This window comes from Cimex lectularius, unplaced genomic scaffold (genome assembly GCF_000648675.2).
Source record: "Cimex lectularius strain Harlan isolate CLEC.00 unplaced genomic scaffold, Clec_2.1 scaffold74, whole genome shotgun sequence".
Classification (NCBI taxonomy): Eukaryota; Metazoa; Arthropoda; class Insecta; order Hemiptera; family Cimicidae; genus Cimex; species Cimex lectularius.
In genome coordinates, this window is record NW_019392795.1 from 1,476,667 (window position 1) to 1,489,626 (window position 12,960).

Below are 12,960 nucleotides of genomic sequence, written 5' to 3' on the forward strand. Positions count from 1 at the left end.
GATGATGTAGTACGTTTGTCACTAATAAAGTCAACACAAAGTTTTTTAAAATCAAGGCTGAATTTGATGCCAATTTCGCTAAGTCTTCTTGGAAACATAACCATTTTATTGTTTGTCAGGATCTTCTGACAGATCAGAAATAGTCATTACAGCTGCAACTCCACTGAATTTCCAATACAAATAAGGTTTAGTTTTTGATTGAATAAGTAATATTGTTGTTGGATTGGTGTCGTATCTTTTGTCCGATTTTGATCTGTGTGTGTCGTACCATTACAAGCTTTCAAAGTTAATTAAAGAAAGGTGACATCTATAATTTATTATAGGTTCAGTTGGACGAGTTCCAAGCGAAAAACGGAAGGGCAAAAACACGGTAAACGGCATTGAAACGGGGTTTTAAGAGGGCAACCTATCAAACAAATAGTGACATATACGCTAATCCGTGCTTACAGACTGTCATATATAACCACCCCTGTGTGGCCGGATGGGTACAATAAACTAAAAAAAAAGCCCGGGAGGAAATGTAGGAAACTTCCGACCAAAACGGGAGCTTTAAAGGCGGCATAAAAAAATAGGGGGGAAAATCCGGCCCGTAAATCCGGTGACGGGATGGTTTTTGGACCGAGTTGAGGTCTCGATAAATAAACATGTGAAGGGCCGTGTAGTCGAGGGGGTTGTTGGTTATTATAGGGCAATAAGAGGGTTTCGGCCCTTCTATTAGCCTCCACCCCCCGCCCCATATGCGCCACCCTCCGATACATATCTATTAACAGCGGGGCAATCAACCGGCCAGCAAGTAACTTGACGCCCGCACAACTTAATTTTAATGGACGACAAAATACTGATAACAAAGTACAAAGAAAAAAAGAAAGAAAAGAAAAACCAAGGGCAAAACGTTAACACACATGTCACCGACGACTGCACTTTTAACTCTATCGATTTATGCCACCCATTCACAACATTCTTTCAATAATGCATTGAAATGGGGTTGTATTACAAAAAGTGAAAAGCTTTATCTAGTCAGATCGAAACTAACGATAAAATCCTTTTTTAAATATGTCAGTATCAACTTTTAACAGGAGCGTAATAAAACACCCTCTCATAAAAAATTAATTGCATTTCTGTTTTATTTACAGTAATTGATAACAGTACAATAATAAAAACAGAACAGTACTAGGTTGAATAAAATTGCAGGGAGGGAAAAGGAGTGGGAGAGAGAAAGTGAGAATGAGGGGAGGGGGAGAGAGAGAGAGAGAGAGAGAGAGAGAGAGAGAGAGAGAGAGGAGAGAGAGAGAGGAGAGAGAGAGAGAGAGAGAGTGACAGGCAGAGGGTAGAAACTGTGAGAGAATATCTGTTGCTTTGTGTTTTCTGGGCTTGAGTATTTTTTAGTTTGTGCTTGCTTTATGATGCTTGTGCTTATTGGTTTGTATGCCTGTTTGCTTTTGTAACAATATATTTCAAATACATTTGTGTTCTTGTTTAGATGCTTGCCTTTTGATAAAAGTGTTTAGTCGTTTTGGACTTTTATTATGTAATTTTCTAACTTAAATTTAGTTTACATTGTACCTTTTATGTAAATCTTGGGTTATATAGAGCAGTGTTCAATAGGATGAGTTATGAATCAGTTCGTTTGAAAGCTGTTTACGAAGATCACTTGTACCCCCTCCCTGAGATATCAGTTTATTTTTCTAGGCTATAACACGCCGGCAGCTGTAGCCGATAATCATCACCAGCTCATTGTTCCGGCTAATCCGGTTAGCCTCTAATCCATGCCGGGCGCCTTTGCATCTGCCGGTTACCTTCAGACAAATCGCCCCTCGTTTCGGTTTCCAGATACGAATCTCCGATATTTCTCCATTAGCTGGATCCACACCCACATGTCAACATGGGCCCTTTGTGGAGGGGAGACGGTTTGGAAAATCTGCTTTCTAAATTGGGGACGATCCACGAGCATGTTGTCATTAACGGATATAATGGCCTACAACCCTACATCTGTGTAAATTCGACCTTGTTGTCTCTTCTTCCCTTGCTATGAGGAATAAAAATCACGCGTGCAAGACACAAACCTACACGCACAATCGTTTCACCGAAATACACACTTTCATGTATGTAGGTTAGGGAGAGGTGGTGATAGAGAGATGGTGAGAGGGAGTGAGAGAGAGAGGGAGAGAGATTGAGAGAGAGAGCGCGATAATCTATTTATATTTTTTTCTCTTTCGTTGAAAGTTCCTTAAATGTAATTTGAGCATAAATCGCTACCGTTCAGTGATGAATAGTATCTAGACCAACCGATGACGCCGTAAAGCTGAAATGTGAACGAAGCACAAAAGATCATGAGTAATGATCAAACCTCACGATATTATTCAACCTCCTACTTTAAGTTTACACGACAGTCTCCATTGTCGTTTTGTATTAAAAATAACACTCGGGGCCAATGTTTTAAAACATAATCCTTGATCTTAAAAATACAGTCACCAAACGTATCAATCAGACCGGTCTAATCAGCAACAAATTTAAAAAAAAAAAAAAAAACTGGACAACCTTAATCAAAACACATCTAAGTCTTTAATGTTCACCGCTAAAACTCTACGGTAAATTTTTCTTTAAGTTCATAGTAAAAAAAAATTGAATGCAAAATCTTTCAAAATGGTTCACAACGCCTTGAACCTGAAGTTCAAAAAATATAGCCAAAAATTAATTATTTTTTCATTAATTTATTTAAACGTTTTATAAACGAATTAGCTTGTTTTGTATGGCATTTGGGATTATAAATCTTTTTACAGATGGAAAAATTTGAAATGGTATAGAAATGTGAGATCAATTAAATTTAAGGAGCTGCTGCTATGTTATGTACATATAGGACAATAAAATTCGGCAAATCTTTGAGTCCTGTAAACAAAGAGGCGCCGATCGGTTCGTCACATTCGTGATAAGAACCATGTAATGGTTCATCAAAACGATTCTGAATTGTTTCATAACAGAAAACCGTACCATACTTTTAAATTCTGTCCAGAAAACCTGGAAAAATAACAAGAGAGGGCTGAACGTTGGTTAACGAAGGTGACTGCAGACATTAAATATGCAAATAATCAAAGATATGTCACACTCAAAATAAAAGGTAAAATGTAAATCGTCACCCAAGTTTTTTTTTTGCCAACCTTCATGACCGTCGTCTTTAAAGCGGGTTTAGTATTTCTTAGCGCCTTGATTTCATTTCAGCTCTTTGGCATCACTTTAAATATAATTAACGAACACGTAATCGTCTCCACACGACATCACTATTCGGTACGCGTAATTTGGTGAATTTATCTCTTTCAACTATAATCGCAGTACCACGTTTTGAGGAGACCACCTGCAAGTTGGAAGACATTGTTAATATTATCAGCGGGCGTGCTGTTTAATCAGATGTACAAGGTACAGTCATACATCATTAGATATTAAACAGTTAACAACGAGACAGTTAGGTATAGTTAAAACAATCAAAATTCTCGTAATAACGAAACCATTGATGTTGACCAAAACTGGCATGTGACGAAACGATTCAGAAATTTATCTTTTCGGAACAAAAGAATGTGGCGAACCGATAAATACCGAAGCGAAGGAAGGTGAATACGTTGCAGATTATTTTAAAGTTGATGATGGGTGTTGGTCTGCGAGTCGGTGAACTTATGCTGAACCGGCATAGGGTCACGTATTTACGTATTTCTGCCTTTACTCCCGGGTTAACTCCAACTAGTTTCGTCATTGCTCCATCTTCAGTGAGGAACTGTCTGACACCTTGTCTGAATAGCCTTTACGTCATTGGGTCCGTCGCTTATCGCTAGGGACGTTGAGTTAGGGGACGGTCATGGAGTTCATTGCTCGGACGTGATGTCGGTTAGTTCAGTTGTAGGTTATTTGTGCGTTTTTTCATCAGCTAGTTTTACAAATGAATTCAACCTTATTTCCAAACTGAAAGCTGGTTTGGGGAAGAACCAACTTGCAGAGCTCTGGGTAAGAGAATAAATCGTCTTTGGCTCATACCTGTGGCTCTTACCTACACAAAATCAATGTTGGATACACCGGCTTGCTAGTATTGTGAGGAAGCAGAAACCATGGCGCATGTATAATGTAATGTCCAAAAAAATAAAATTCAAATAAAAGAGCTATTCAATGAAATAAAGGGTGATACAGCTTCCATTTAATTATATGACAATTTTAGCCTTAAGAAATGTTAACATCGCAGAAATGTACACATTTTTAAAGGAAATATAAAAGGGAGTTTAGAACAATAATAAAAATAAATTAAAATAATTTTAATTGATATGGCTATGGCGGCTCATCAACTAACGCCAAAAAGGTTTAGATTTATCGTAAATTTCCTTTTAGGATCGAATTTTTTATGCGCAAAAATTTTTTAGTTATGCAAATCTTTTGTTTTGCGTTATACAACCCCATTTGAACATGGAATTCGAAACAATACGGAATTCTCAGAAAAAGTAAAAATTTACTCAAAAAAATTCAACTTAAAACTAATTAGCGTGAATTATATTGAAATATATATTATATTATATTGGACAAATCTGTTTACAGAATGGAAAAATATGGAAATTTATAGAAATAAGAGGCCTAATAAATTTTACGATGTGCTCCTACCATGTTATTTTTTGGATTTGATTCATAACATAGAAATCTCATGATCTCCAAATAATCATAACAGAGAGCACATTTAGCCTTAAACTATATCAATACCATACGAGCCTACCCAAAACAACCTCACAGACCTGAAATGGCCAAAATGATCAAAAGGACCTTGCAAATAGTCAGAAACCAAAAATCGTCATCCACGTGCAGGAGATGGCTGTTTTAATTCGGGGATAAGCCAAAAGTGAATTAGAGGGTAGAAATTCGAATCCCGCAGACGTCTTTGAAGTCGTTATCTTTAATGGGGTAATGAATGGTGATTAGGGGCAATGTATTTAAAACATGCGAGGGGCTGCTGGATGACTCAAAGACCTAATCGCACAAAGGGACACACGCCGGGACCAATCACACATCCGTGCGACCCACGGGGCATAAACTGTTTATTTCAAAACATGCCCAATTGCTTACGCATCATTTAGGATTTACATAAAAAGAAAATGGTGTTTTTCATACATCATATTTTCTTAGTACATAAGCAATTAGTTAACAATCTGGTCAGACGTGTTACGGGCATTCGCCACATTTCAACACCACCGTAGATGGCGGCATGCAAAACACGTCTGAATAAAACAGCGAGAACGGGCGGGCCCATCACCCTGCAGTCATCCAAAAGAAATCTCAATAATTTAAAGTTTTCTTCTTTTCGAAGAATGCAATTCCTTTCGGGTGAGAGTCAAGGAATGTTCGATAGTTTACAATCACTAAAAAGTAATAAGGTCGTGCTTTAAAATCAACCGTGCAAAGATCCAAGGGGACGATTTTCGAAAAAAAAAAGATATCGTCTCGAAATGAAAATCATTAGCTTGCTCGTGATTGGAAATGAAATTATAAAACCCCCAGGATTGCTGTAATTTTTTTTCTTTTAACATCGTGATGGAGCTGTTATTTTCTTTTAAAAATTGCTCACGAATGTAACGGATAAATGGATTTTTTTTCTCGATTGCCTTTCAATTTCTTTAAATATACTCGGCCAATAGGCAATTAACGTTCGTGGGATCGGTCCAAGGCTCTAATTTCGTGTTTCCATCACAGGGGACAAACTGTGGAGAAAAATTACTACAATTAGCTTTTATGCAAATGAAAAGAGAGGCACTTAGAGAAGATCGAAAGGAGTTATGCAAATTAAAAGTCTTGCTTTTGATTCGGCCCTAGGGAATTATTCACCAATGTAATATGAGGAGTAAAGGGGGCGTTAATGAAGAATTCATGGCGTTGTCTCTCGAATTTTCTGTATTCCCGTGGAAACGACTCGCCGAGTTTTGGTAGCTTGAAAGCTTTTAAATAAATATTTGACGAGGATCACAGCCTTCCTCTGTAAAAGTGTTGGAAAACGACGTAAGAAGTGCTCTTTGTTGCCTCCCAAAACAGAAAACGGGTAGGGCGGACCTCTCATATTTTCACCATGTATTTCCTTTATCCATTATATAAAAGAAAAGAGCGAATAGAATAATGGACTGGGAGAACTCTTTTCTTTCTTTTTTCGTAAATAAACAGCCCTCCTCCTTTCCTCCCCCATGGAAAAATGTATTTCTACTTTTTAATCGTTAGTAATGATAATATTAAAGCAATGATGAAACTCTTTCGACCCAAAAAGCATTCAAGTGGCAAAAAAGCCTCAAGCATTTCAATAAAAAAGCTAATTTTTAAATTAAAAGTTCATCCAAAATGTCCTTAAAGTAGCCAAAAAAAGCTACAATAATTTGTAAACCTACATTTTAGGTTTTGAAAACCTCTTAATCGTTTGTACTTATTGGGTTAAAACTATCTTTTAGCAAAGTTTTTGAAACAACAAACTGTGTCAAAACATTTCCCGGTTTTAATTGAAATTGATAACTGTAGTATTAACTACAACAAGCAAATATACTAATAATTAAGAAATATTAATTGACTCCCTTAGTCTTGAGCGGAGAAGTCTCTCAGTATAATAGACACTTCAATAAAGCATGCCGAATATTGCATCAAAGCAGAAAAACAACTGGCATAATCATTATTCTGCTCTTGAATGATAAAACTATAATGAGTGATAAGTATTTTTACGGTCCGCCTAATCTCTTTTGGCTATTATAGTCATTGTCATGGTGAAGGGTATCAGCAAGTTTGAAATTGAGGTTCATGCTATAGAATTCGAATTTATAATAAATTTCTATTTGATGATAATATATATTTAAAAATATGTTTTCGAACGTAAAAACGAAATTTAGATGTTTTACTTAGGAACACTATTTAAATTTAATTTTTTATTTACTAGTCTCTTAGCCTTTTAAATTCCGTTTTTTTGTTGACAACTATATGAAACACATATGACAAATTTATTGTATAGAGTATTTAGGTACAGAACAACCTTTGAAATTTCTTCACTGGTAAATAATACTTTTTAACCGAATTTCTCTGTTAAATTGTTACGTGTTCTACTTACACTTAATTTTTAAATCGTGGCCATAACATTTCTTGGACCTAGCCTTTAGGCATATACCACCACTTATGAATCGCTTTTAGGTTAAAACACTTTTAAACATAGTGTATTATCTTTCAATTAATTAAGGTTTTTAGTTGAGATAAAAAGTCAGTGTCACGAGCACGATTCGAACCCCGACCTTCGGTTAGATACGCCGCTACTCTACCACTTCAGCTATCGTGACTTCCATCCCTCGGGCACCAACTTCCCATCTCAACTAAAAACCTCAATTGAATGAATTTAATTGGTCAAGCCGACCACGAAAACTAGTGAATTTAATAAGTTAAAATGAATTATATCTTCACTAAAACTCTCCGTGGCCATTTCATTTGTCGCCGAGAATCAAATAGATTACACCACATTTGAAAAATGGCAAAAAGGAGAGAAAATTCAAAAGGTGGGGTTGAGATGGGAAGTTAGTGTCCGAGTGGATCGAAGACAAGATAGCTCAAGTGTTAGAGCAGCGCGTATCTAGCCGCAGGTCGTGGGTTCGAATCCCGCTAGTGACACTGACTTTTTTATCTCAGCTAAAAACCTTAATTAATTGTAATTTATTTTCAGTGTTGATCAGGCTTATAAACAGGAAGTTTCAAGTTAAGTTTCATTCATTTCGAATTCTTTCTGACTATGTAATTAATAAATTACTTCCACTCTTATGCTGTAATAATATAAAAGTCATATAGACAACAATGTTGATACAAGTGATGATATATGTATGTATAAATTCACTAATTTTCTTGGTCCGCTTGACCAATTAATATCTTTCAATTAATAACACAATTGACACCCATAGGTTTATAGGTTTAGAACATCAAGAACTGTGCCTACACTTACAATTTAGGCTAAAACGCTTCTTAAGCCAAGTCTTAAAGTACCAAACACTACTTAAAACTAGCTTGTAGGTGTAAACCGTCATAAACAACATTTTTTAAGTTAGGAACCATGCTTATAAAATTACATAAAACCCTATAAACCCATATAAAGTTTACAGGTTCAGAATGCTCTTTAAAAGTACTTCTGAGGTAAAGTACACTTTTTAAATCGAGTTTCTATGTTATGGACTCTTCGTAAACTTAATTTTAATGTCAAATTAAGCCAAGAACTGTGCCTACACTTACAATTTAGGCTAAAACACTTCTTAACCTAGTCTTTAAGTAGCGAACTCTACTTTGAACTCGCTTTTAGATTCTTTTAGGTCTTAAACAACGTTTTTTAGGTTAGGAACCGTGCTTGATCATAGTTTTTAGCTTCAAAACAACTTTTAATATTTCTTATAACTTCTTAAACTTTTAAGGTTCTATGTTAAGGACACTTTTTACACTTAAATTTTATGACATGTACTATTTTAAAACGTCATTTTATGATAAATACTACTTAGGACTAGTAGGTTGATACACTTGTTAAATTTCGTTTTTAGGGTAAAACCATACGAAAAATTCGTATCAGAACACCATTTAACACTTGTTAAACCGAGTTTCTGTGGTTAAGGTCACCTCCTTAAACTTATTTTTTAATACAAGCAACGTCGTAAGCTTTGTATTAAGGCCCAGAACATACTTACCTTGTATGTTAAAACCTTTCTCAAACATCGTGTTTTATGTTGACAGCCATTGAGTTGTTCATTTGTTTTTAATTTCACGGTACATTTCGTATGAAAAATTAAAGTTTACATATGAATTGTTGCTCATTTTACTATGAAGATTAAAAAATAGTGAACCACTCTATATCACAGTGGCACTGGAGATAATAATTGTAATGATGCTTAACATCACTGTTAAAACTATTTTAAGGGCAGTCAGTCAACTTATTTTTTAAACCAAATATTGATCTTAAACTTCATCTTAGGCTAAAGTACTTTTTAAACGTAGTGTTTAGGTGCTTGCTGCTTTAAAATCCTGCTTTAGCATACTTAAGAATAGTTAAACGATGAAGAATTGTCTAGAATTTTTGGAGGCTAATTGGTTTATAATGAACCTTCTTTCCTTCCGCAACGGTTTAGGCGTTGACACGGCGCTCAGACTGTAAGGTGAAGGTCCCGGGTTCGAATCCAGCGGCCCTGCATTCGAACCCGACATATTATTGCGTTATTTTATTATTGAGTTATTGTGAAATGTATGCGGTTTTGGGATATCAGCAATGCGTAAAATCTAAATATAAACTTTATGAATACAGTTGTAAAGTGCCAAACCGTAGGACGATGAAGATATCATCATGAAAAATCAATTAAACTCTTTTTCTCTGGTTTACATTTCGGTTAGAGTTACACTGTTCTTTATTCTTATATGTAAAATGCTTGAATCGTTATAATGCTTGAATTATGTTTTTTTACACGCTTGCCATCAGCTTCATTGGATTATCCGAAAAATTTCGTTATCAGGAATTGCTACTGCTACGTCCCTCTTAGTTCAGTTAAAAAAGGTTCTACTGTATTTATTATTATTATTATTATTTTTGAATTTCCAGTTTTATTTAGCATGAAAATATAAGTTTTACATTTTAGCTTAAAAATTAATTAATCAGACTATATCACAGTGGCACAGGACATAATAATTATAATGATACTTAACACCACTATTTCGTAGTCGTAATGTCACATGGCTTAGAATCTTAGAATTGATAGCCTCGAGGGTTTTCAGCAAAGTGGAATCCTATGTTTTCGACGGGAAGATCCCCGGCCGGGCAAGAGACGGATAATGCCGGTAATGGCCCTGGGGCGGAAACGAAGGGCTTTAACTAAGAGTCTCAAGAATAACGCAGCAAGGACCGGCCCCCGTTAATGCTGTGAGACGGCGCTGTAAATGGATTCAGCAGGCATCGACTGGATAACAGGATTGTTAGAGGCGGCACGGCGGAAGCGGGATGAGTGCCGGAACCGGCCAGGGTTAAAAGAAGGACAGCAATATCCTCACCCTCGATCCAGCGCAGAACAGCAAAGAAGCAAACACCACAGGGTGCAATTTATAAATGTCTCCGAGGCAATAACTATCTTCCACCCCATTTTAGCAACTCCAGACTTCTCTCTTAAGAGCTTAACAAGTCTTTTCCTTACAAAAAGTATAAAAACATTTTAAACATTTTTCGTTCTAATGATTACAAAACATAATGACACTATCATTAATGTACAAAAAAAGTGGTTTTTTGATTTTCTCTTTTAAGGTACGTACAATTGCCCGTACTTACCAACTTGCTTACTTCTTTCACCATCTTTAATTATAATGTGTAGTATTTAGTGACCGATAATTAGAAAACAATTTTCTTTATTGTGCCAACGTTCCCATTTAAATCATCTTCAGGGCCTGGAATTTACGAACATTGTTTGGATTATATAAATACATGTAAGATGTGAAAATGAGTTTATACATTGATGTACGCAATTTAGACATTTTAGGTTTATTCAAAGTGTGTGGTGTTTAGTGACCGTTAATTAATGATTATTTGAAGATTGTGAGATGCGGTCTGGTGTGACGTAGGTTTAGAAAAACATTTTCTTTATCGTGTCACACTTTGAATAAACCAAAAATTTGTATATTGTGTACATCAGAGTACAAACTCATTTTCACATCTTAATGCATTTGTATAATCCAAACCATGTTCCAGGCCCTGAAGATGATTTAAATAAAGGCACAATAAAGAAAATGTTTTTCTAAACATACTTCACTCAAGTCCTCATCTCATGATCTCCAAATAATCTTTAGTTATTATAATAACATTCAATTGTGATAAATTATTAGTAAAACAGAATAATGGTTATGCCAGATATGGCTAATTATTTTAATATCATTAAACAATCTATTGCAGCGGACAAACGTAGTTTTTACTGGGTTACTGAAGGAAGAAAAACACCCTAAAATTAATATAAAAGAAAATCAAAAACTATATTTAAGATGTGTTTTGGGCTAAATAACCAAGTTAAGGAGTATTCCTAAGTGGAAATTTGTAAGGGTTCTTAATTAAAAACTAGATTTAAATGATTAAAAAAAGTTATAAATAGAAAAAAACGAAATTTAAAAAGTGTTGTAACCTACCAGTTAGTTCAAAGTGGTTCTGAGCCTAAGACTAGATTTTAGCATAAAATGTAAGTTTAAGACAATAATTGACTTAAAAATCAAGTTTAAGAAGTGTCATTTAAATAGAAACTAGGTTTAATAAGTTGAAAAAGTCTTCTTTACATTATTAACACCTTAAAATAAGTTCAAGAAGTGATTCAGCTTGAAATGTGGGTTTAAGGCTTGTTCTTAACCTAAATACTAATTAAGGGATATCTGTACATAAAACTACTTTTATGGACTTTTCCTCAATTATAAATTAGGTTTAAGAAATTCTTTAACCTAAGCAGTAAGGTTATTTCATTAGGTTAAAAGTAATTTTAGTGTTTCAACGTAAAACGTAGTTTAAAAAGTGGTCTTAACCTAAAATCTAGGGTTAAGAAAAACGTAGGTTTAAAGAAAGCTATTATATAAAAACTAGATTTAAGAGTAATCGTAAATTTGAAATTAGGTTTAAGAAGTGTTTCTGAATCTACAAAGCAGTTTTAAGTAGTGTTTGACTCTAAAAGTAAGTTTATGAATTTAATAATCAAAAAATTATCAAGGAATCCATATTGGGAAGCATGCTATGTAAAAACTCCCTTTATCAAAGTTACTTAGAAAAGTAAAAAGTACTCAGATATTATTAGGTAGGTAATATTAATTAAATTATTACTAAATAGTTAGGTGTAAGGAGTTTTCTTAACAAAAAAATGAGATATAAGAAATGTTTTAGTCTAAAATGTAAGTTAATGGCAATATTTGACTTTCAAATTAAGTTTAAGGAGTGTTCGTAACATAGAAATTAGGTATAAGAAGTGTTTTAGCCTAAAATGGAAGTTCAAGGGGAATATTTGACTTACAAATTAAGTTTAAGAAATGACCTTAACATAAAAACTATGTATAGGAAGTGTTTTAGCCTGAAGTGGAAGTTTAATTGCAATGTTTGAGTTAAAAATTAAGTTTAATAAAGTGCCACTAACATGGCACACTAACAAATCTTTTTAGTTTGAAAAGGGTGAAACTAAAACCAATGTACAAGAAGTTTTTTTGTATGGTTGTCAACATAAAAAACGTTGAAGAAGTGTTTTAACCTAGAAGCTAGGGATAAGTAGTGGTCTATAGGTCTATATCTAAAGACTAGGTTTAAGAAGTGTTTTAGACTAAATGTAAGTGTATGTTAGTTTACATTAAATGTAACAGAACTTGATTTAAAAATTCAATTTAATATATTATTTTATTAAATTGAATATAGAAACTCGGTTTAAAAAGTGTCATTAACATTGATACATGGTTTAAAAAGCTTAAGAAGTTTTTTTACCTAGTAAGTAGTTTTAAAGGGTGTTCTGAAGCTAAAACCTGTGCATAAGGAGGGTTTTATACAGTTCTTAACCTAAAAAAAAACTTGTTTAGATGTTTTAAAACCTAGTAGTAAATAGTGTTCGGTACCAAAAGATTAATTTTAATGTGCTTTTGCCTAAAATGTATGTTTTTAAGTTAACAGTCCTAATGAAATAGAATCTACAGAAAAACACATAAAATTACAATTAAATTTTTTTATATTTTATTTTACCAGTGTTTCCTGGTCCGTAAAACCTCGTAGTTTTGGCCAATCAGACGTTACGAACGCGACATGTAATAATTAATAATAATAATAATGTTTATTTTAATATGCTATATAAAATCGGCTAACGTTGAGGTTATTGAGTTGCACTTTTACTTAGTTTTCTTGAACCATTGGATACTTATGGTTTGTATCTTAACATCATCTTGGCGGACAACTTTGTTAGTTGTTATTGC